We start from the raw sequence: 5625 nt of genomic DNA, 5'->3' as shown, positions 1-5625 counted from the left end.
GTATATATGCATCTGTCGAATCTGTAGATTCCAGGCTACCTGATGGTTCCTGCCTCAGGAGGAAAAATAAGAAGAAAAGAAAGTGAATAATAAAATGCTAAAGAGGTAATTCACTTGGGTAATGACCTTTCTCTGCTGTTGATGATTAAGGATGAGGCATGGTGATAAGACAAATGTGAGCCTGATTCCATGACTGTGCATAGAAGTAGAAGGATGCCACCACAACCTCATCACCAGGATTTGAGAACAGAGGACTCTCACCAGTTGTCTATTTCACATTCTCTGCATGCATCACTAATTTATGGTCCTTTGTTGAGCCTGGCATAGCATGCAGATGCAAAGATCACTTCCCCCGGCCTTTCTCCGAGACCCTTTATAACAAGCTAGCTCCAGCCCTCTAATAAATCTATTACTGAGCTGAACACTGTATAATGGCTTCAATTGGTGCTTTGGCCCAATGAGGTGTTGCATATCAAAGTGTTAGCTTCTGAAATAGAGCGGCAGCTGACATCACACAGCAAGGAGGTGGATCTGTGCAAATTGAAGGCCTGTACAATGTCATCTTCTCACTAGAGAAGAAGATGAGGAGCCATGCAATCATTTCTTTCATCTGCCTGATAAAAATGGTGAGCATTTATGGGCACCTTTGTAAATAGTCATTGAACATTACAACTACATCTCTAATAGAATTTGAAGAGTAAAGGTAGTTAGTTGATCTGACCAAATCAAAACTGACTCATTAGGGTTTCCTTATGAAATTCGTGGATGTTATTACACAAAGCACAGAAGAATGAGTGTTTCAGTTTGGAAGAGGGGGATGTGCAACATTTTCATCTGGAGCATCCTGGTCAAATGTAATGTGTTGATACCATCCGCCGCTCCACAGGGAGACTGGCTGGCTTCACCTTTGACCGACCTGATTTGATTTAGTCAAATGTGTTTGCCTCGCCGAGACCAGGCCAGCTGCTCATCTCTCCCCTGTTCAACATGTTTGAGTCAGAAAAGAAGATAAGGGGAAAAAGAATGTGGGAGACGAGCGTGAGAATAAAGGGATCATGCCTAGCTTCTCGGTGTGTGTCTCCAAATAGGCATGGTGTAACTTTCTCAGTCTCTTCCCTCCCACTCATTCTCGATCACTTTGTTTTCTCTGTCTCTTTCCTCTGCTGGTGCCAAATCCCTGGGCAGTTTGGCTGGAATATCAATGAATCAGTCTCTATTAAGCTCTTTTATATAGGGAGCTGTAAGTGAGGCGAAACCACAGCGCTTGATGAGACTGATGTGGGTGAGCAGCAATGCCTCTGGTAAGGCACTAGCCTCTCTGGTGGAGATCAGCATGAGCTACTCTGGAGAGTTAGAGCTCAGACTTCATTTATTATGATGCAATAATTAAGAGGAGCAAATTCTCAGCATGATTCAGAGGTTTATTCATAGGGTGCAACAGCCAAATGAAAATGGATGTATTAAAAGAAAATGGTGGTTGTCTCCAGGTGGGGATAAAGAAAGGAAGTGAGAGAAGAAGAGAAAGAAAGACAGAGGTAGAAGGAGGTTGTTGGGAGGCGGGGCAGGAGTCAGTGGAGTCCAGCCGTGCTTTACAACACAGCCGGTGGGACTGGAACACCTCTGTGCAGCATCACATCCCATTTCACACTAAATTCTTCTCACCAAGTCATTTGAACCTCCTGAGGCTGCCATTATTGAAGCAGAATGCACCGTTTTATGTAAAGTCACTCAAGATTAAGAATAAAAAAGGGCATTTATTAACGCAACTTGGCATCAGAAAATGATTAAAGCCCAAAAGTGCAAAATTATAACAAAACTCAAATGACTTTTGTCATGATATAGGCCTACAACATTGTGGTTATTTTGCCGCGGTAATGTGCTCCTCAGAAAGGCCTATTTCCCAAGTTGAGAAGTCGTTTTTTTCAACTTTGGTGTGCTCGTGTCATGAGCTTTAAAGCTAGTGCATAGTTTCTGCTTCCCTCATGACAACAAAACTGTCGCCGCGTCCACATGATACAAGCCTTACAAGATCGCACACACGCCCCCTCTCCTCTTCCATGCAGTTGCTAGTAGCCAAGGAGAACACAGAGGATTAAAAACAGAACGGACTTTTCAGAAAAGGTATTTATCTTCACTTTAGCTTCTGCTTGGGAAGGTCACCAGAGGACACAATCTTCTGAACATAGACATAATGAGAAAGACAGAGAGTTGTGTGGAGCTGAGAAATACTGTTATACATATATACTGTTATTGTATTCATATATAATGTCTTTCATATCTACAAAATAAATAGGCTACTACATAGCCTACAGTAATAAGGTAACACCGACTTAATAAGGTAACACAGACAAACAGCACAAAAGTTATATAGCCTACTTATTCCATATCCTTGACGTTCCACTTATCCAGTGCTGCAGGCCAGATGCATGTATTTTTTTCAAGTGGATTTTCCTAGTTGGAAACATTTCTTTTCCGATTATTTTGACACCACATGAATGCAGCATTATGTTCCTGGATATAACAATATTTTACTCCAAATACTATTAGGCTACTTTAGTCTTATTATGTTGTCCTTTAAAAAACTAAATTAGCATTATTTTATTATAACATGATTTAGTAAATGAAAATGTAATTATTTACAAAAGATGGCTAAAAATGTCCTTATTTGATCAAGTGCATTATTTTATAGTAGCTTATTTTATAGTAGCTTACTCTCTATGTGACACCTGACCACAGTCTTTCCACCTGGCAACATTTATCCAACGCACCCTTTGACAGCTGTCAGTTCTTTTTTGCTTTGTTGTGCCACTGTTTTTCTGCAAGTAGCCTATCACTACTGTGAACTTGCAGCCTGTACATAGTCTGAACATATCGCTTCTGTACGGGTTTGTGGAGGAATAAAAGTGTTTGTTTTTCGCCTGTTCCTGTTTTGGTGGCCTTTTGTGATGGCACCCGTCGACGGCCAAAGGTGCACTTCAAGCCGGAAGAGACGCTCTCCTCACGGTCTCGGTAACTTGGGTAAAGACGACTTTTTCCGTTGGAAATGTCAAGCAACTCGGCTTCACATCAACAAAGTAAGTAAAGTATGCCTCTTCTTCAAACGTGCTGTTGAAAGACCTGGATAGCCACAGTTGTGCTTAGCAATGCAAGCTAACAAAGCTAACGTTGTGACAGTGATCACTTTTGGAGCTGCTCCTCCACATATCTGGGCTGGTGCCTGGTGGTCATGTCTAAATGACATACTGTAGATATGCTAGTTTTTGCTCATATGCTGCAGCTGTCTACCCATGGGCAGTATTTGCATTGCTATTTATTGTGAATGCATTACGTAGTGGCTGAGCTTGTTTTAGTTTTGTGTGGTTCACATGCTAAAGAATCACCAAAATGCTAGTATCCATGGTCTGAGGAAAATGTTGCTGTTGTAATGAATACTTTAATAATTCCACAAGGGGAAATTACAATTTACACACAGTGTTGCTATTACACACAGGCCTGAATTACACACACACAAACCGTACCTATACATGCATTAAAGGTATGAGCAGGCACATTTTGACTTGACATAGTAGGAAAAGCACAGCTGAAATTGATAACCTTGATAACGATGGCTCAATTCCATCAAGAATCCCAGTATGCTGTTTCAGTGAGTCAGCATGCATAATACCAGGGTGTCTCCTAAGTGGAATGCAGCCATCATTAATAGTTTTCAACACACCTGTGCTTTTTCTACTATGACATGTCAACATGTCTGCCAAGAAAAAAGTCTCTTGCATTTGTGAGGCACATCCAAGGCCATGCTGATCTGCCCTGAAGTCTGAGCTTCCCACTATAGCATCCGGGAAACACATCTTACACAACAGTTGTCAACCAAATACACAGAGCAGCTTGCCTTGCTTGTTTAAAAACATTAGACTATGATTACTACCAATTTACAATTCAATAGTGTGCACAATGGCTGTGTCTCATCCGCATACCTCCGTCTTTTACACTGCTAATGTGTACTGCCCACTTTTGATGGTTAGTGTTGTCCCCCCCAAAAAAACTTTGTTAAAACACTTACCGGAAAATGACGAGCGGTCAGCTTGGATTGTAAGGTCAAAACAGTAAAAATTGACCTACTTAACCAAGTGCTTGCTGCTGGCTACAAGTTAGCAATCAAACACAAGAAAGGCTGTTTGTTAAATGGCATTTTGAGCTTATGTTAGCAATCAAACAACCATAGACAGCTAAAACGTTTCCGTTTCTGAGTCCAACACAACAAAGGCTGTAGCTAATGGCGTTTTGAGTTAACGTTAGCAATCAAACTTTGGCTGCACGATTATGGCCAAAATGATAATCACGATTATTTTTGATCAAAATTTTGTTCAGGATTATTCTCACGATTTATTTCTTGATTTTAACCAAAACAAATTTTATTGTCACATAGGCTATTTATAACTGCAAGAGGGAGTGTGATGGACGCTACTCACAGAGAGACGGCTGATCATTATGAAGGGGTCCAGCACGGGTCGAATGGCGGATACACACGTTGTGTGTATGAAATGTCTGTATCGTCACTGCGCTGCATTTTTATGAACTATGGTATTCTGACCATGGGTCACATCTTTGGTCCAGGTCCAGCAGCTCTGTCTCACGCTGTTACTCTACTAACTGAAGTTAGTTGCATTCAATAACTTCTTCTGTATTCTTCGCCGTGACAGCCGCGATAGCAGAGTAACCCCCGGAAACACAGGTACAAATACAGGTTTCTTCTTAATATTTAACAATATATATATATATATATATATACAGTGGGTACGGAAAGTATTCAGACCCCTTTAAATTTTTCACTCTTTGTTTCATTGCAGCCATTTTCCAAAAATCAAAAAAGTTCATTTTATTTCTCAGTAATGTACACTCAGCACCCCATCTTGGACAGAAAAAAACAGAAATGTAGAAATTTTTGCAAATTTATTAAAAAAGAAAAACTGAAATATCACATGGTCATAAGTATTCAGACCCTTTGCCGTGACCCTCATATGAATAACTGACACCCGTTTCTTTACAGAATCAATCACCTCACTAATTGAACACAACACTGCTATTATTTTGAACATGTCCCTTAGGGCTGCACAATTATGGCCAAAATGATAATCACGATTATTTTGATAAAAATTTTGTTCACGATTATTCTCACGATTATTTCTTGATTTTAACCAAAACAAATTTTATTGTCACATAGACTATTTATAACTGCGAGAGGGAGTGTGATGGACGCTACTCACAGAGAGACGGCTGATCATTATGAAGGGGTCCAGCACGGGTCGAATGGCGGATACACACGTTGTGTGTGTGAAACCCTAACCCTGTGTATCGTCACTGCGCTGCATTTTTATGAGCTATGATATTCCGGCCATGGGTCACATCTCTGGCCCAGGTCCTGGTCCAGGTCCAGCAGCTCCGTCTCACACGCTGTTACTCTACCAACTGAAGTTAGTTGCATTCAATAACTTCCTCTGTGTTCCTCGCCGTGGCGGCCGCAATAGTAGAGTAACCCGCAGAAACACTGGTACAAATACAGGTTTCTTCTTAATATTTAACAATATATATATATATATATATATACAGTGGGTACGGAAAGTATTC

General features: G+C 40.7%; 1 long non-coding RNA gene across 1 annotated transcript in view; it reads left to right on the top strand.

Annotated features, from left to right (window-relative positions):
* LOC117949510 overlaps positions 1 to 5625 on the top strand; it is a 16646-nt gene that overhangs the window by 5098 nt on the left and 5923 nt on the right. Inside the window, exon 2 of the long non-coding RNA XR_004657701.1 lies at positions 1033 to 1038. This is a non-coding gene — a long non-coding RNA (uncharacterized LOC117949510). The remainder of the gene's footprint in view (positions 1 to 1032; positions 1039 to 5625) is intronic.

Source organism: Etheostoma cragini, chromosome 8 (genome assembly GCF_013103735.1).
Source record: "Etheostoma cragini isolate CJK2018 chromosome 8, CSU_Ecrag_1.0, whole genome shotgun sequence".
NCBI classification, from domain to species: domain Eukaryota; kingdom Metazoa; phylum Chordata; class Actinopteri; order Perciformes; family Percidae; genus Etheostoma; species Etheostoma cragini.
The sequence above is the reverse complement of the archived record's forward strand: the minus strand, read 5'-3'. Positions and strand labels throughout refer to the sequence as shown.